The 19,632-nt window shown below is 53.7% G+C and overlaps 1 protein-coding gene across 2 annotated transcripts in view; it reads left to right on the top strand.

Annotated features, from left to right (window-relative positions):
- The window catches only part of CSK (c-src tyrosine kinase), a 53,702-nt gene that overhangs the window by 18,718 nt on the left and 15,352 nt on the right, over positions 1–19,632 (top strand). The gene's annotated exons all lie outside the window — the stretch shown is intronic.

Below are 19,632 nucleotides of genomic sequence, written 5' to 3'. Positions count from 1 at the left end.
TCGACCGTTGCATCCCCTGTAGAATCTGACCCCCCGTTCCTGTCGCTGACAGCTGTTCAGCCTGGCTGTGGGTGCTTGCAGCCCTCAATACCCGCGGGGAGCAGCCCTGCTTAGGAAGCAGGCTCTGGGGGTGTCTACCCAAGAGCACACAGGGTGCCCCAAGACGTAACAGTGACAGCTTCTTTCTGCCAACACCTGGTTGTTATTGCTGATGCTAGTAGAGCAAGGGCTCATGGGAGCCGGATGACAACCGCAGAGCTACAAAGACCTGAATACTGCACAACTGCTCAGACGAATCATAGAAAATGAGGGTTGGAAGGGACCTCAGGAGGTCATCTAGTCCAGCCCCCTGCTCAAAGCAGGACTGTTTCCAACTACATCATCCCAGCTGGGGCTTTGTCTAGCCAGGTTTTGAAAACCTCCAACAATGGAGCTTCCACCACCTCTCTGGGTAGCCTGCTCCAGTGTTTACTACCCTCCTGGTGAGAAAATTCTTCCTAATCTCTAACCTCAACTTCCCTTGCTGCAACTTGAGACCATTGCTCCTTGCTCTGTCATCATGTATAGTGACATAGTAAATAACATAGTGGCGTAGTGAATAATGTAGTGACCCCCCACCCCCCTATGGCTGGGTGCAGCTGGTTATAGAGCTCAACTGGTGGAGGGGGAAATAATTCAGATGTCCCAATTTTGCATCTTTGTTTTCTTCCCCTGCTTCCTAAATTGGCTTCCCTGTGAAGCAACCCCCCTGAATATTTCTGGATCTGGTTATCAAAGAGCTGGTCTCCCCTAATGCTGCCCATTGTCCTTGTTGCTTAGTGAGATGGCCTCCAAGAAACGCAAGTGGCCATGTCAACATTAGCAGGGAGAAGTGTATGGGTCCGCTACCCCAGCGGAGCATGCTCAAGTCAGCTCTACACTGCAGGCTTCTGACCTGGTCAGCAGGGATCCTGGTTTTCTCCGATTTAAAAAATAAATAAATAAAAAAATCCCCAGTTTTCAGGTTAAAAAAAGTAACCCAAAATCCACATCCACATTTTTCCATTATCAAAATAAAATACCATCACAGATAGATAGATATCTCTGTATCCCTATATGTCTATATCTGTGTATTAGCAGCATTTCACTTTAATCATGGAAAAATGTGGATTTTGGGTTACTTTATTAACCTAAAAATTGGGAATTTTTTTAAATTGGAGAAAACCCGGATCCCTGGTGGTCAGGGGCGTGATCCCTGTAGCTGTTAATAGAAGCACAGTTGTACCAGTAAAACCCGGCTTTTGCTAGTATTGCCTGTTCCCCATGGCTCTGCCCACTGAACACTGTTGACGCTAAGCCTCTGTCTGTGGGAATGCAGTATAGAGGCCAAATAGTTTCTGGTCTCAGGTGAAGCACTAGCATTAGTGCTAGTACCAAAATGTTTTGATATATGTAGACCAGAGGTTGCCGACCTTGGTAGATTCACGGGTCCGAATGCCAGCTCGCCTTTCATTCATTTCTTGACCTGAGGTAAATACTGGAGCAATTCTTATGTCGCAAAGAGCTTGGAGAGGCCACATCAGGACAGAACGGCTGTGATGCTCTGGATTCCTGTTTGAAATGTCTGAGTTTATCTTAATATCTTTTATTAGACCAATTCAAATAGTTGGAAAAATTCTTCTTTGCAAGCTTTGAGGTACAAATACCCTTTGTCAGGCTGAAGAAGCAAAGATCCTTGTCTGCCTATGTCTTTAGACCAACATGGCTACAACCTACACCCCTGGGTTTATCTTGTGAGTTGTGCAGAGACGTTTGCACATCTAACACTGCTAAGGTGGTGCAGCACCCTGTGGCAGCCTTTAAAGGATCTCATGGCACTCCAGGGTGCCCCAGCCCCCTGGCTGAGAATTGTGGATGGCAATATGTGCACACTGTTTGTAACATTGTTTTGAATTGCACTGAATTCTGGTTTATAATTTCGCTGTGTCAAATAAAATTTGTGCTAGTATGGTAAAATCGCGCCTTTGTGAGCAAAACCGGGTGGAAGTGTAACGTTGACATCCTGCCTGTCTCTAGAGCGGTAGCTTCTGCTGATCAAGTGGGTGAAAACATGATCCGAGTCATACAGGCAGACAGCTGTGATGTCCATGCAGCCCTAGCATCAAGGTCAAAGGTCTGCCCAGGTCACTGTGGCTCATTGGGTTAGAGCGGTTAAGGCACGCTGCCTTCTGTAGCCGTGAGCGCATGCAAGGGAGGAATGCAGCCAGCGAGGTGCTGGTGATGGTCCAGCCAGAAGGGCCAGGCCAGGCAGAGGCGGGTGGTTTTTGGCACCAATCCATAGCAAGTCTTGATCTTGTATTTCTGGATCCGGAGTGAGATCTTAACTGCTCGCCACTGCACCTCATGCAGACACAGCTCAGTCGGCAAATAGGCGCCTTTGCCGATGCAGCATTTATCGGTTTGGCAGGCAGAATCGGGCCTGGCAGAGAAAGGTGCTTCCATGTGGTAGCACTGCCATTATTTTAGGACTGAGCAGCCGAAAAAATTAATTGCACTCTTCACTAGCCTTGCCCTGCTGGTAAAAACCCTCCAGAGCAGATCAGGCCTTGGTATCTCCAGCTTTGGTTGGAGCTGTTCTTTCCTCCACTTAGCTTTTTGCTGCTGCGCTTTCACTTCCTGCTTCTCATGCCCCAACCAAAGGTTGTAGTGGTTGGGTTGTTGGGGCGGCAGAGAGAGGCTTGAAAAGGAGAAACTCCAGTGACTTTTATTTAGGCGTTCTGTAAGTTAAACTTTGTTCCCACCTCCCCCCCCTTTAAATTCCTCAAATAGCAGTTTTATTTGGAGAACTGCCGGCTGCAATCTGAGTATTTCTGGCTAGGGGCGAATCTGATTTTGCTGCAATTTTGGGACAGCCGGCTTCCTTCATGCTCCATTTGGGACTTGGAGAACAAAGCCTAAATACCTCTAGCTGAGGAGAAGTTATAGTTAAAGGTGCCCTTGCTTAATTAAAGGTCTTTTGCTTTTTAAACCTCTCGCAGGAAACTGAGGGCACTCTTGCTTTTTAAACCCATCCTCATACTGATTTGGTTGTTTTTTTTCAGTGCCAGTTGATTCCTTCTGAATGTGATAAAAGTCCAGTGTGAATGGAGTATTAGCAGAGGGTTTTGCATGTGTTAATCAAATTGTTTTTTGAAGGCGGCTCAGCGGTGACATGGGTGGTGCAGATAAACTTTAGCAAGGCATCAGAAAGAATAATGCTCCACTAAGGGACTGGGCTCAGCTGAGCTGGAAAGGGAGAATTTCACTCTGGTCTTGTTCCCCAGGTTTCCAGCCTCCTGATACAAGTTAATGTCCTGATAGAGAAAAATTGTTTATTGCTAATTAGCTAATCATGCGCTAAGGGCAGGACACTTCAGTGAGTGTCACATGCACTGCTGGTCTATCAGTGCCCGATTTTTCTACAGAAAGGAGATTGTTTGTGATACCTGCAAAGTTATGAGCCTGCAGCCATTTCCTCAGGCTGCTGAACTGTGTCCTTCCACCAGCTGCATCAGAGCGGGGGGAACCTGGCGTCTGCAAGCTACACTGTTTTATGGGGCTGTGCTTTCCTACGCAAGTGGCAAGATGAAAGAGTTTAGTATTGTACATACCAAAGACGGCCTCTTCTGCCTCTCCCCGTGAAGGTGCCTTTTGCCTTATCATGCAGTTGATTCTTCGCAGACTAGCAGCTTCCAGGTTCTTCAGGTTTTTACCAGGCTGAACTACAGCTCAGCTGGTCTGCATCAAGGTTTTGACCCACCTCAACCCAGCCCATCTCCTCTCCTGTGAAACCTCCTGCGGGCAGACTCTGACATCTTTTCAAGCTGGGGACACAAGCCTGGAGTGAGATGCATAGGGGGAATGGGCTGAACAACAGGCTACTGAATATGTCTGCACAGCATGGACCCAACTGCTGGATTAGGGCCTTGGATTATCAAGATGTTCAGACAGGGCCATCTTTTTCCTGTCTATCTCTATACAGCTCTAGATGCAATAGGGACCGGATCTGGGTGAAGCAAGGTGGCATTCGTGCAAGATGAAGCATTGTTTTTCACCCAGCTGGACTCTGTTGTAGAGCCTGTGCAGGGATGCCTGTGTTCTTGCCAATAGAGATGTTTCGGCTTTGGTTTCTCAGTTTATGGAAAGTGCTATAAAACTATGGCTTTTTTTCTAAGTATATTAAATTGAGGGGGTTTGGTCTTTAATATCCCTACTGGTGGGAACGCTGGCAGGTTTAGGGACCAGTTGGTAGACTGCAGTGCCAGAATTGGCCTTAGGGACCAGTTGATGAGCTGCAGTGCTAGCATTGGCCTGGTGGATTGCTGCTCATTCTCCCATGAGGTAGGCCTGATGTCCCCATCGTCGTGGGACCATACCCCCTGGATGGAGAGATGGAGCTTGCTGCAGGCACTTGGTCTGCCGGGAGGTTGGGCATTTGTTATGGGAGGAGTGGGAGGACAAGAAGAGCCACGGGGAGCTGAAGAGGTATAGAGCTGAGATGACTCATTTCCAGTCATTCAGCAAGGAACCCCAGGGACGGGTGGTGATTTTCTTGGGGCACTAAGGGTTGATGATGAGTTATCTTCAGGCTGAGCTTGACTTCCTAAAGGTACTCAGCACATGGCTAGTGTATCTGTACCCTTGGTACATCTAGACTGAGTGCCTCCCTCTCCCCTGCCCATTGATCCACCTGGTAGAGGGCTGAGACCTGCCTCATCATCCTCCAGTAACGGTTGTCCTGTCATCTGCGTTTGCCACCCTATGCAGCACCAGCTGGCAGGTGAGACAAGCTCCTCTGTCCCCACCTGGAAGCAGATGGCACTGGGGGCCTTATCCTGCCCTGCAGACTTGGCAGAAAGCTTTGCCCCACCACCTCTTGGAGCTGGTCAGTAGGGGCACACAGTGGGGCTCTGGGGGCTGAGCTGCACCCCTAGTGAGGGGCTGGGAGGAGTTGGAGGCGAAGGCAGCATGAGCAATTCTTGGCCAGTCTGGCCTCACGTGCTGGAGGGGCAGCAGTGATGCTAGGTCCTGGGAGGGGCCGAATTGCTGGTGCCTTTTGTGTTGGAAAGAGCGTGAGGTCAGCCAGCCTGTGTCAGGGTCCAGCCCAAAGCAGCAGGGCTTCCCCGCCGTGCTGTAGACTCATAGTTTCCAGGGTCGGAAGGGACCTGAGCAGATCATCAAGTCCGACCCCCCGCCATGGCAGGAAAGAGTACTGGGGTCAAACAACCCCAGCAAGGAGATTGTCTAGCCTTGTCTTAAAGACCCCCAGGGTATGAGCCTGCACCGTTTCTCCTGGAAGTTGGTTCCAGATCCTAGCCGCCCTGACCATGAAGTCGCGCCTCCTGATATCTAGCCTGAATCTGCCCTCTGCCAGCTTGTGACTGTTATTTCTAGACTCCTCCGCAAGCAGCTTCTCTTCCCATTACTGCTGCCCCCGGCACCTTGGAGTATACCTGTGTGGCGCCTTGCCTCCTCCTTGGGGCATGCCCTGGGGCTAGCTGCACATCAGGACCTCCCGCTTCCCCTGCCAGTCCCCAGGGAGTTGTGGCAACTGTGTTTGGCACCATGCTGGGCATACATGGTGTCCAGATACTAAGGTGATGGGTACCATTAGAAATACCTGAGATTTGCAGCACCTGGGTTGTATTCCCAGCACTGGCACTGACTTGGAGGAAGTGATGCCCACCCCTGCCTCAGTTTCTCCCTTCTGGGAGTAGGCCCTTTTGCCTTCCTTCCCAGGAGCACTGTGAGTTTGCCTTTACTTCCTGTAGAAGGCCTGAGGGTTGTGGCTGCAAGTGGCAGGGCCTGGGGCAAGGCAAGTGAGGGGCTTTTCCTAGGGATCGGGTGAATGTCCCCACGATCTGGCATCTGCCAGAGGGTTTCCAGCCCTCCTTGGGCAGCCCTTTGAAGCCTTCCCAGGGCTGGATGTGCCACCCTGCCCCCCGAGCTGGCTCTCTGGCTGAATCTGCAGGCAGCGTTCAAACAGCCGCTGGACTGGGGAGAGGTCATTTCATGTGACCTGTGTTGGATGGGGTGGGCTGGCTGGGAAACAAGTGAGGTCTGGCAGAGCAGGGGAGCAGGGAGTCCTGTTCCCTCCTATCCCTCCATATGCTGCTCAGAGGAACGAGCACGGCATCCCAGATGAGCCTCCAGCCCCCTCCCCCCCGACCCTGGCACCCTATGCCACTCTGCAGTGAGATGGCTTGGTATCCCCACACTTAACGCAGGGCACAGAAAAGGCGTGGGGGGCACCTGGCCCCCCATGCAGCAGCCACAGAGGTGTGGCAGGGCAGTGGGCTCTCCAGGCTGTGCTCGGTGCTGTGAGGTGATGTAACAAGGTTATGTCTCGGGTTGGATGTCTTCCTCCTCGTGGTTCTGCCCTCTGCCTCCCCTCGCACCTTCCTCTCACTTCCCCTTTACCTGGTATTTTTAGCTGCCCAGAGCAGCTGTCAGCGGGGCTGGGAGGAGCTGTCATGCCCTAAATCAATGCTTTAAATTAATAAATGTTTGTTTTTTTTTCCTGTTTCTGCATCACTGCTACCCTTTGTTCCACGCCTCGCTGGCTGCCCCAGCCAGGGACGCCCACGGCAGGCGGTGCGGGGAAGCATGGCCTGTAGCCTCTTGCATGCTTGTTGCTGTGGCTGGCCTGTCATCCTGTGAGGTGCTGCGTGCCCTGAGCTCTGACCCCTGGCTCTCAGCAGCACCCAGGGAGAAGGGGATGAGCTTGTAACTAACATCGGTGCCGTTCCTCGCCCCAAACCCTGCCCAGCGCTGTAATCCTCCACCTTTCTGCTCTCCATGTCCATCGCTCTGTGTGTGTCGAGCTCTGCATATGTGTGATGCTCATGTAACATGGTGTGAGCTCTGAATCTGGCTTTCTCCACCCTTTTCTGGATTGTTTCCTATTTGGGAGATGGGGAAAGCCCAGTGAAGTCTGTTTTACTGTGCAGAAACCCAGGCCACACCTGGTTTAGATTAAGGAGAGAGAGGCACCTCACCCTGTGACCTCTGCACTCCTGGGTCTCACGTGCAGTTTTGCCTGTGACTCGCTGCTTGACCTTCCATTTCCCTTTTTGTAAAACCAGCAAGGTGTTTCCTTATGTCTCAGGCCTGCTGATGAAGCTGAGTGTCTGCCCTATGGCAAAGTGGGATTGTAAACCTGGGATTGCTCTGTGTGGATACTGGGCTGTGACTTTGTTCCGGAATAGTTTTGCAGGTAGACAAGTCTGGTGTACATGCAGCAGCGAAAGGGGCTGGGAGGTGGGGTATTACGAAGATATTATCTTGCCATTTCCCCCTGGACACAGAACCCACATTCGCAGTGCACCAAGTTGGTTGTATATGGGGAAAGGCAGGGAGATTTTTTTTTCGACATGGTGTTGCATGAGTGGTGTGAGCCAGCCAGGCGTGGGGGGCTGGTTGGTGGCATGGCAAAAAATAATGACTCGAATGTTGAAAGGGACTGTGTGGTCACTGCTTGTGACCAGGCTGCTTCTCCCCTTCATGGTGCCCAGGCCACCTGCAGCCACCTTCACCATGCAGCTTCCCATCCTCAACAGTGTGAGGGGAAGGGGGCAGTTGGGCGACTCAAAATGGGGCGGTGCCGCGTGGGTGATGGATGGCATGGTGGAGAGGCAGAATCATTCCAGGATGAAATTTGTGCTGCTGTTTTCCCCCATGCCACTGTAGGCTGGATCCAACCACGTTGCAGGTCACGTCTGGCCTGCGAGTTGCCAACCCCTGCAAGAGGGGACTCAGTGGTAGGTGGTTTGGAGAGCATTGCTATTGGGCTCACGTGTCACCCATTTCACAGATGAGAAATTACTTCATTGAGGCTACATGCCAGCAATGCTGTTGCTGCTTTATCTGCCCCGTGGTCTCACAGAAGACTCCTCTCCACCTCTGATAGGCACGCTGGCATGGCTAGACCTCAGCAGCCAACTTGGCCTCATCCCCTCAGTGCTGTGGTTCCCTCTCTCTAGCCAGGTTGACCTGCCCCCCAGAGATGCTTCCCCCTCACCAACTGTCTCCAGACAGTGGCCTGTTCCTTGCCAGGAGCTGGGATTATGCAGAGGTGCTGTGCCACGGCGAGTCCCACGTGGCAGTTGCTGACTGTGCGCTGTGTATATTCGCAGGGTGAAACCAGGGTTCAGCAGACTGGTAGTTACTGCAAGCGAGCTTGAGCCTAGTAGTTGTCTAGGCACATGGGTTTCTCTCCAGGAGCCTGCTAAAAGCCCTCAACCTAGCTGTAAGTGGCTGCTTGGGCTGAAGAGTCAGAGGCAGCTGAACCTGACGCTGGCCACATTGCTGCCTTGCACGCCGATGGCTACCGCATGTGGTGGGCTCTAGCCATGCAGCTTGACCTCCAACCCTTTGACCCGTCACCCTGAACACTTCAGAAGCCAGCAAGGCTGGGCCTCTAGTGTACCCACCTCGCTGTGCCTAGAAGCAGTTCTAAATGCCTGTCACTGCATGTTCCCTTCTTCTGCACCTTCATGATGTTTCTTCTGTATCCTAGTGGCACCAGAGTCCCCCAGCTGAGACCTAGGCCATGCCGTAACTTAGTGCCAGGTCTTGACTCACAGAGCCTAGACTCAGAGGAGACATGCCAGAGGAAAGCTTACAGAGGATGTGGGGCAGGGGTGCCCATTGAGGACAGAGTTAGGGATAGAGCCTGTGTATTCTGGTCTCCCAGTCTGTGCCTTAGTCATTGGCCCATGTGGCCTCTTTCTCCTCCCCTGCCTGTCCTGCTGGCTGCCATCCCGTGCAGCGCCTGGAAGGGCGCTCCAGCAGCAGGTCGCCCATGCGGTCCCATGCCGCTCTCCAAGAGGACACAAACTTGAGCAAGTGCCATGTGGTCTCATTTGCTTACAGTGCCTTCTGTTTCATGCACTTGCAAATCAGGCTGGGCCCTCGGGTTCCCGGCAAGCTGCCAGCCTGCCCCTCTTTGTGGCAGCATGCCTGGCATGGCGGCAGCCAGCTGCAGAGCCTGGCGTGAATCCTGGAGTCTGGCATTTCAAAGCCGCTGCCTGAAAGTGCTGTAAGAGCTGGGGACAGAGAGGGGCTGTGTTGGCTGTCTGCTCCCTGCGTCTGCCTCAAAGCAGGAGCACAGCTATCCCTCTTTCCTCCCCCAGTTGCAGCTACAATGGAGATTTGAGAGTGGGGCTTACTTCTTCCTCACCTCTGGGCCTGGCTCTGTGCAAAGTCTATACATCTGCCATCCGGCACCCATGCCTCGCCCTGCCTGATGCTACAAGCTGGACCAAGAAAGGCTCGTTTGATGCTTTGGCCAATGACCTCATCCATTCCCAGGGGTCAGGTCGGCAAGAAGAAAGCGGGGATTGTTCGCTGCCCCACGCAGAAAGGGGCCCCTCTGAGCTGGGAGTAGCCGCATGGAGATGGGAGCCTCTGAGGTGCTGCCTGCTGTTTCCAAATATTTGGCTCCGGGTTGGGGGAGAACCCATGTGATAGACCGCCTCTTTTCACTGCATGATGGGAAGTGTAAAAGCGTACACTTAAAAGGAGGCGCACCAGTGTCCAGTCCTGAAGGACCTGGTGAGCACAAGTCTGAACAGAACTGGTGTAGCATCAGTGGGCATCTCTGATTTAATTAGTCTATAAGGTGCAAATCTGCCCTGCCTGCTCGCCCATCTGTTGCCACCCATGGAAATACTAACTCGTCCTCCTGGCCCCGAGCCCATTTCCATGTTTCTCCCAGAATTTAGCACTGTCGTTTTTGCCAAGCTCACTAGCTTCATGCTGTGGAGATGTCCATTGCTCTGACTTTTGATCGGCAGGAGCAGCTACACCTCTTGGCCCGAGAGTGGTGCTCCTGCCCCAGAGCATAGCTCTTCTCACAGCTGTTGAGGGGACAAGGCATTTATTTATAGTGGGTTTGACTCCTGCTGACCCCTTGCTGAGTGGAGATGGTAAATATAGACTTTGGGGGCAGAGGGTTTGGTATGGCAGCTGGGAAGCTCTGGTGTGGTGGCCAATAGTAGGGTGAACCTCTGAGTTAGGCTAGCTGGCATCAGAGGAGCATGGGCAGGGCAGGGAATAGTCTGTCAGCCCAAGCCCCAGCAGCTGGTGGGAGTTAAAGATGATACCAAATGCCTGTGGCTCATTGCTGCAGCTGTGAGATGGGGATCCATGGTGTGGGGAGCACGGAGTGATATCATCAAAAAGGAAGAGGGGCTCAGAGGGGACAGACACCTCCCTCCCTAGAGGCTGAAACCTAAGAGGCACACCCCTCCCTACTGTGCCCTTGCTGCTTTTCGCATGATGGTTGGTCAAGTCACTTGGCCTCTATGTGCCTCAGTTTTCCTACCAGCAGCAGGCAGGGGGACTAAGGGTAAGGATCCCTTTTTTGTTGTGTTGAGCCATAGCGGTGGCAACTTGCTGAAGGACCTGATGATCTTCCAGAAGGGCGCCTAGGTACTACAGGGCTGGTCTGCTTGGGGTCATGGTCAGAGTTTTGCTGTAGGTTTGGCTGAGTTATGGATTTCCCCCCATCCCAAATTCAGGGTGTACCTCTCTTCTGGGTCTGCCTGTGGGCAGGGGATGGGTAGTGAGCTGCTGGCTTAGCACACCGTGTTGCTGCAGCTGTTTCTCCTTCCCTTGGCAGGTCCTTGGCTCATCTGGCCAGATCCTGTGAGGTCACCTTCCCCAGCCAGGCAGCAGGGTGCTTTTCTAGTTTGCTTCCAAGGACCTGAAACCTGGATGGAAGCAAACCTTGGGGCATCTCTAGGGACAGATCCGAGGGTGCGGGTGGGGAGGGGAGCTCTGGACACCTTTTGCCTCGAGCTGGTTTCAGCCCCTTAGAAAGGTGGTGCCCAGTGAGCCAAGGCCTAGGAATCCCTTTGTCTCCTGGGCTTTGCGGAAAAAGAGCCCATGAGGGTGGTGACCAGGGGAAAGCTTATGGGACTTCCCTGGCAGTCGGAACAGGTGGCTGGGAGAAGGAGGCCTCCATAGGAACTGGTTGGCTCATGTGGCCACAGCCACCCCTGCCAAGCCTCCCAGGACTCTTCTGCTGAAGGAGGTATGAGCAGAGAGACCCCTCAGCCACCTCATCCATATGTAGACGGACCCTGGGTCACACCCCTCCAGACACCTGCACCATTACGATCTCCATCCACTGCTGCTGTTTCTAACGTCACTGCAGTCAGAGCAGTCATCCCAGGGCAAACCTTGGGCTGAGGCTGTTCGCTCCTCGCTCTGGAAGCTACCAGGGGGCTCCTCTCTTTACCTGGCTTGTAGTGCTCAGGTCTCAATGACCTTGAACGTGTGTGCATGCCATGCTATGCAACTGGGGAGGCAGTGGGTGGGGAAGACATGCTTACCTATAGTCATCGGCCCATGGAGCACAAGGCTGATATAGAAGGTCAGTAATGCCACGGTTTGGGGGGGGTGCCTTGAAACTGCCTCTCCCGGTGGTTGGGTCGGGTTGGGACAGGGTGGTTTCTGATTCCAGGTGTGTTTCTTGGGCTGCCTCACTGCAGAGGGGGGATTAGAGGCAGGCAGCTCCTCTCCCTATTGTGTGGCATGGAAAATGGTGGGATCAAGCTGGGAGCAGGAGATGTGATGCCTTTTGCTACCAGTGAGAGGTGGTCTCTGGCATTACTGGTGGCAGCTCCCTCCAGCTGGGATGCCTCTTGCTCTGGTTCGTCAAGGACGAGTGCCTCGGTGGCCTGCGTGGTTGTGTGCCCTCAGGTTGGACAAACCCCGTTGAGTCCACATGGACTTGGGGCTGGACAAATGACTTGATTGCCTGGGCAGGGCTTTCCCCTTCTCGGTGCCACATGATGGCTGCCATGTCCACAATGAAGAGCTGCAGTGGGATGGGAGGGGGGGGGGGCGTTAACATGGCTGAGGTGGGGTGGGGTTTTTCCTTGCTTTCCTTTCTTGCAGAACCTGCTGCCCCCGTCCTCCCCTGCTGGGGAGAGCAGCCTGTTCGCAAACAGGGCAGTGGGAAATCCAGATGCTTGATCCTTGGCATCGGCTCCAGCCGGTGCCCTGGAATGGGATCTGGAGCGTGCGCCATCTCCTTCCTGCCGTGTCACCCCTTCCTCTGCCTTGGAGGCTGCTCTGGTGCCTGGCTGAATGCTGTGCCCTTCCTCGGGGAGGAGGGGAGCCGAGCCAGCACCTCCCTTTGTTCTCGTGGCCCATATGTTGCCGTCATTAATGATTCCACCCCTTGGCCCCTCCCGCACAGCAGTGCTAACTGCTGCGCCCTGGGGAGCACTTTCCAATTACACTAAAATCCTGCTCTGGGCTTTTGCCACAGCAGAGCCTTGACGTGCTTCAGGTTAAGTAATTTGGAGGAGGGAGGAAGCTTGGCTCAGAAATGATGGACGGGCATCTGCTGTAGGTCTGGGGAGTGGAGCAGCCACTTAAGCTATATGCCCAGGGATGTCATTAAGAGTCATTGTCATTTAAACTTTGAGCGAGGACCCACAGTAAATGCTAGGTGTGATGTAGATACCTAATAAGAGATAGCTTTGGCTTTGTAGTCATCTAAGAGGGGATGGAGAATGGGGGAAGAGGGCCATGTCCCAGTCTTGCAGACAATAGGAGAACTAAGCAAGCTCCTTCCTCTTATTTATTTTTAACCACAGCAGCATTTCCACTTGGGCCTTTTTGCAGTGCTCCCAAGGATGTTGTCTTGAGAAGTGCCCATCCCTTGAGTTATTGAATGTCAGACTGGAAAGGGTAGGGGAAACATGGTGGGAGTTGCAATGCCATGATCTGCCAGGTGAAATAGTCTCCCCTCTCCCTTCCCATTTCTTTCTGCTTCCCAGACCTGCTCCTTTGTGAATTCAGAGTCCCTTTGGTGGACATTGCAACAAAGATGACTCCCATTCCCCTCTCAGTGGTAGGAGAGGGAACTCAATTTGGTTGTGACTTAGTCACTGAATGCCGGTTGATGCCAATGAGCCAGGAAGCATCCAGCCTGAGCCAGAGCTCCTCGGCTGAGTGTACGGGGCTGGCAGTTGGCAGACACCTTTTTAATTGCAAGCCAGGCTCACGCCATCTGTGGTTTGAGAGAGCCAGCAGCCCCACAATCCCACGCATCCTTTCTTGATGCTCACCATGATGCAACCACACTTGGGCGGTACCTGCATTGGAGGTGTAGCATCCTTACCGTCCTCTGCCTCCATTTTTTCTCTGTGCTATGGAGAGATCATTCCTTTTCTTTCGCTCTTTGCCTTTTCATGCGTGTTTGGATCTTCGGGATGGGGGATGCCCCTTATGAGAGATTCGGACAGCACACGGCATAGTGCCAAGGCTCTGAAGGTGGTTGCACGGGCCCGCATTCAGCTGTAATCTGTCAGGGCTGCAAATGCTCCTTGTCTGAACCAATAGAAGTAGTTTGAAGACCAGTGCATTTTTCCAGTGGTTGGTAGTGAATCTGTGTTGGGTTTAAATTGCCTTCCCTCCCTGCCAGGTATTGTCTTTAATATCTTTCATATATTAAAGGTTCATCAACTGAATTTGGGGCATGATTTGCTCCAAGATTGCTCTAATATGGAAAGTGGCCTGCCCTGTTCTGGCTTGGGTATCACACCTGTGAAACCTGCCTTCTTTAGATGGAGAACAGGCCTGGGGATGTTTCAGCCTGGACGGTGCCTTCTTACAGAAATCTTTGTAGTTGTGCAGTTATCCATCCCTGTAATACTCCTTTGGGCCTTTCATGTCTTTATCCCCATGGTATCAAGGTGGGGGAGGGTGGTGTGACACTCCTCTCTGTACAGAGGGGCAAGTCAAGTCATGGTTGGCCACCCCTGGCTAAGGCACATGTGGCCAACCTGTGGCATGAGAGCCACAAGTGGCACAGCCAGGCTGTGGGTGTGGTGTGTGGCAGATCAGGAAGGGGACAGGAAGCATAGCAGCAGATAAGGCATGGGGCAGAAGGCAGAGCCAGAGACCAGGCAGGGGGCACAGGGCACGGACAGAAAGCAGAGCGGATGGGGGACAAAGAGTAGGAAGTAAAAAGCTGAGCAGCAGATCCTGGGCAAGGGGCTGGGAGTGGCACTTGGGGTGTGCAGGGCTGATCTGTGTCATGCCTGCCAAAAAGGTTGGCCCCCACTGGGTGGGGATTTGCCCATGGTCAGGCAGGAAGTCAGTGGTAGGACTGGAGCCTGCGCCTCCTTGGCGGTGTCCTCCCCAGCAGAGCATCTTTCCTCCTTTCTTTCCGCTCCGCATTGGAGCAGATGGGGAACAATAGGCACGTTGTGGCTTGGCTGAAGCCCTCTTTCAGCTCTCCTGTTCTTTCCCCGTCTTTCCTTCTCTCCCCGCCATGTCTGGGTGCAAACAGACGCCTTCAGAGACGTTGCTATGCAAGCATTGTGGAATCGCAAGCCCTGGCCATGGGCATAAGTACTTACAATCTTCCTTTAAGGGGCTTTCACTGGGATCAATAATGCTGTTAGCAGAGCCCGGTGGTTCCCAGCGTGGCTCATCTATCAAGCCAGAGTAATGTTTCAGCCACCGGGAGTCCCAGTGGTCAGAAGAGGCAGGGCCCAAGCTGTGGCTGCCTTTTCAAAGCAAACCCCTTGGGAATTAATTTTTGTTGAACCAAATTGCAGCACCCTGGTGCCTGGCTTTCCGGCCTCATTGAGAAGAAGGGGAGCTAAGGAGCTACAGAGCAGACCTGTTAGTGTAGTCCTGCATCCTGGGGACTAGTGGGGAGGGAACACAGCCAGGACCCTTTGGGGAGGCAGCATGGACTGGAGCAGGGCACCGACAGTCGGGACTTCTGGGTTCTCTGCTCCCCCCTTTGTCTGCGGAAGTGGGAGCTAGTGTTCGAGGCGGCAGGATGGGGCTTGGGCTCCTGGGTGCCTTTCCTGTGCCTGACGTTTGGGCAGGTGGCTTCGCGAGGTCCCCTGACGAGCCTCAATTCACAGTTGCACAGAACCACACGCAAGACTGCATAGAAAGGCTCAGCAGAGGGTGTGCTGCATCTACCACAACCCACTGAAACCACCTGGGAGCAGTCAGGTGTTTTAACAAAAATGATGACCATGTAAAATCCCCACCTGGGCCTGATTTCCCCAGGAGGGCGAATGGGCTATGGGGGGAGTCACAGCACTTGCACTGTTAAAGCTGTGTTGGTTTCAACCAGCTGCAGAGCCCACCTTTGCATTGATTTTGTGCCTGCAGTACAAATACCTGGAGTTGGGAAGGAAGGGGGGCTGAATCAGGGTCATTTGCAGCTCTCTGGTGGCAAATGGAAGGAAGAGTTGCTTAAAACAGCCTGTGCCCCACAAGTGCAAACAGCTGGGCTGCTAGCAACTCAGCGCTGTGGGCTGAAGTTGGATTAGAGCCTGTTAAATTGAAGCCAGTGGTTCTCAACCTTGTTAGACCCAAAAGGCCCCCCCTCAGAAAATGCCAGCTCTCAGCTTTCACTCCTTTCTTGATGGCAGAAAAAGACTAAAGCAGTTCTTCTGTAGCCAAGACCTCAGAAAGACCGTGGCAAAGCAGAACAGCTTTGTCACTGGATTCCTGTTTGAAACCTCTGGGTTTATCTTATGAATTGCGTGTAGGCATTTGCACACCTCACAGTGCTGGTGTTGCACTGCACCTGTAAAAGCATCGCATGCACCCACAGGTGCTGCAGCAGTACCTCTGTGGAGAATTGCTGGTTTAAGCCATCTGTGGTGCAGGTTGTTTCAGGCTTGTCAGTCCTGCCGTGGATGCTTTCAATCCCTGTGTGTGTGTGTGCACGTGCGCAGGGGAAGGGGGGTGGGAGGGGGGGAACAGAGGTAGAGCTAGTACAGTTAGTGCCCTGAACCAGCATCTCTCTTTCACCCTGCTGCTCTGCCTCTGAGTTAATTCCCTGCAGGACTTGAGCCCCCACCCCTTCCTGCACTACAGCTGCCCTCTCTTACCTTGGCTGCTGATTCCTGTTACTGCCACGAGCCCCCCATTCAGCAGTGAGCCGGGAGCCGGGGGTGGAGGCATGGGGACATGACATGTAGAGGAGATGTGGGGCAGCCTCTCTTGGTTGGCGTCAGTGCTTTGGTTGCCCACCCCTAGTTATGCTATTGGAGGGAAAAATCCAGACTCAGCGCTCTAAAGCTGGCTTTCAGGTGGGCTTGGACTTGCAGCCAGTTGCTCTTTCCATCATCCCAAAGAGCAGGATAACGTCATGGAGAGAAGGGAAAAGATCAGACCCACCCTGTCGTGCACAGAGTAGCACCTGCAGTGGTCCAGGTGTGGAGTGTGATGCTATCCAGTGTGGTTTTTAGGGGGCTGGGATCAGGCCTGATGAGTATGTGAGAGCACCCATGGCTACTGTCCAGCTGTTGGCCTCTGTTTAACCCCAGCCCAGCAACAGCGGTGTGAACTTGGATTTCATAGACATTTGGGCTGGAAGGGACCCTGGAGGATCACTGAGTCTATCCCCCTGCCCTCTGCTCCAGGTGGGAAGGATGGGACAGTGGTTTAGCCCACACTGTGGGGGACCTAGGTCCAGTTCCCTTCTCTGCCAACAGGCTTTCGGTGTGACCCTGGCAACTCCCTGCACAGGGGGCATAACAGGGCCCAAAAGCTTGCCAAGAACTTTTTCCAGCCAGTCAGTTGGTCTGATAACACCCAAAGAAGCTGGCCTGCCTATCTCCTTAGACCAACACGGCTACAGTCAAAAACCCAAGGGGCATTTGTGCCTTGCTATAGAGGGGCAGTGCATCCAGGAAGGTGGGAAGTTTGGCCTGTGGAAGCCACAGATGTGCCTGAGCTGGAGAGAGGAGACTCTGCTTTGCCCTGTGACAGAGTTTGGAGATGAATCTCTGGTTTATTCAGTCCTGGTTTCTTTGATCACATCTAGAACAAACGGTTCCCTCCAGCTAGAGAAATAAGCCCCATCCCCTTCAGCGCTGGGTGTGCTGAAAACCACCCATTGGGCAGTGTAAACACTTTAGGAATGGGCCTGAGCCCATGCCCTCAGCCCACCCAGCACAGCTGCAGACTCAGGTCTGCTTGGGGCTGCCCCACAGCTGTGGACACTGCCTACATTGCAGTCTCTGGCTGACCCCAGCACATGAGTGGATTGAGGTTATTTTGGGAGGGAAGCTGGAAGCATGGACCTGGCCTTTGCCAGCAAGGGCTGGTGACATGGGCACTTCTCCAGTGAGGAGAGAGCAGGGCTTACTGGTTTCCTGTAGGCATGGGTGGTCAACCAGCCCTGAGGTGACAGCAGTGGCTACACCAGCAGTACCATGTCAGGAACTTTCTCTGTCCCACTCACTGCCCCCACTCCCCCCCCTTGGGTTTTGTGTTGCTCTTTGATAGCCAGTTGCAGGGCTCAGTGCTTGAGGGGCCGTATTCACACCCAGCAATGCTGATTGCCATGGGCAAGGGGAGCTGGGTAGGATCTGAGGCCCTGCGGGGCTTGATCCTAAGGAGCGGGGCCAGGGGCTAGGAATTTGTGCTTTCTGACTGCAGCCCCATTGCTGGCTGGCCAGGCCCTTCTCCAGCTCTGTGCCTCAGTTTCTCCATGTACCAGGCATCCAGCTGTCCTTGGGATGGGGACTACATCCCTTCTGAAGGGTCCCTGAGAGCTTTGTCCTCTAGTGTGAACAAGCACACACATGCACATGCATACACATGCATGCACACAAATGGATGCACATGCAGACATATGCATACACATGCACGACGCATAGACACACACACATCCTTCCTGAAACTCCAGGCAGCATCCTGCTGAGATGCCAGGCAGGCTGATAAGCTGCACCAGAAGCAGCTTAGCCAGGTTTGTGGCACCGTGCCCAGGGTAGTGACCCTGCCTGCAATGCCTCCCTCTGCTATTTCCCAGTCCAGAGCTCTGGGCCTGGTGTCTGTGAAGCATCTGGGAACACTCTAGATCTGGGGATTGTGAAGGCTAGTCTCCTTACCCAGGTGGACCACGGGGCCTGCTGCCCTTGCTTGGAGAGAGTAGCAAGGCGTATGTTGATGCCTGTATGCACATGGAGGAATCATGAGTGCTCTCACAGCAGCCAGCGCTCAGCCTGCCTACACCCTCCCAAGCCAGGTGAGCAGCCTGGAGGCTCATACGGAGGCAGCCCAGCCCCAATCCTGCACTGTCAGCACTGTGTGCTCCTGGCTGTAATTAACAGGGACACCCCAAACCCTGGCTTTTCCCTGGAGAGGGAGCTTCTGAAGGATTCAGCCCCCCAGTCAGCCCCTAGGAAACAGCAGGTCCGATGCTGGTTCTTTCTCAGCAAACCAGTTGTCCCTTGTGATGTTCGCTGGTCTCTAGGGAAGCCCAGGCATCTGTGCTGCTGCCTGGAAGAGAGCTGGGTCTGCTGGTGCTTTTGCACCAGGGCCTGTGAAGCTCTAACGGCAATTCACACATACCAAGCTTGTAACACACCTGAAGCGCTGCACAGTGTACTGCCCAGACCACATTGCTTGGGAGAGGCCTCACGTGTGCTCTGTTAATATGAAGAGTGCAAATTGGGAGCATTGATTACAAACTGGGAGCGTTGATCGTGGCAGGGCTGGGGTGGATGGGTGGCTTGCACAGAAGCCGTGAAGCTGCAGGTTTGATGCTGGCTGGGGCCTCCACAGAAGGGCCTAAAGGATGGCTGAAACTGGCCTCATCATCCCCTCTAGTGGTGGCTGGTGGTGGTGTCGTGGGGGTCTGGCTTCCAGAGCTGGAGTTCTTGGATGTGCCCTGAGGCAGGACGGGCAGTGGCAGAGTGATCCGCAGGGTCCTGCTGCAGTTTCCAAGGCATAAGAAGTTCAATCCCTGCTCTGGACTCGGGCCAGAGGCTGCCTTCCAGGTGTGAGCAGGTACCAGGTCAGGCAGGCTGGGGAGTCAGAGGCGGCTGGATGCGCTGTTGCTCACATCGTCCCCATGCATGCTGCTGGCTGCGGAAGCTGGTGTGTCCTCGCTGGGATGGCACAATGAGCTGTTGGGCTCAGGGCCCTGGATGCTGGGGGTTATAGAGGGGCCTTTTCTCTTTGTTGGGGGCCTGTCTTCACAGCTCTGCTTGGAAGCATGTTGTCTCAGTCTTGTTTGAGGCGGGGAGGTGGCTGAGCCTGCTCAGGCTGGTTTAGCCCTGGGGAGCAGACTGGTTTGGCTCTGGGGGACATTTTTTTGTTGAGTCCAGTGTAATGCACTCTGTCCCCAACCCCAGCCATTTCTCCCCTTTCCTTCTTATTCCCCACCCCAAACGGAGGACCCCAGCCCTGTGTTCAGCATCCCTCACCTTCTTAACGTGCCCATCGCTGCAGTGTCCAGGCTCCAGACCGGTGGTCTGCTGGAGTTTCTCCTGGAAGGAGGAGGCATCTTGAGCAGATGGGGACAGGCCAGAAGACTGAATGGGAGGGATCTGAGCTGAGAGCCCTATAGCAGGGGCTGGGCTTATCAAGGCTCCCACCCCTTCCCACCCTTGCATGGAAGCAGAGGGAGCCTGAACCCTGTCTCAGCTACAGCCGGAGTCACCAGTGAAGAGCAGCTATAGCTGAGTTGGACTTCTGCATCTCCCTTTCCCAGAGCCCCTTGGGGTATTCATGATCAGATGCCCTGAGCCACGGGCCAAGAAACATGCATGTGCATATGCACATGGCCACATACAAGGACATCTCAGGGTCTGGCCCCTGCTTCCC

Source organism: Crocodylus porosus, unplaced genomic scaffold, assembly GCF_001723895.1.
Source record: "Crocodylus porosus isolate Cpor-Errol unplaced genomic scaffold, CroPor_comp1, whole genome shotgun sequence".
In the NCBI taxonomy this organism is placed as follows: domain Eukaryota; kingdom Metazoa; phylum Chordata; order Crocodylia; family Crocodylidae; genus Crocodylus; species Crocodylus porosus.
The sequence above is the reverse complement of the archived record's forward strand: the minus strand, read 5'-3'. Positions and strand labels throughout refer to the sequence as shown.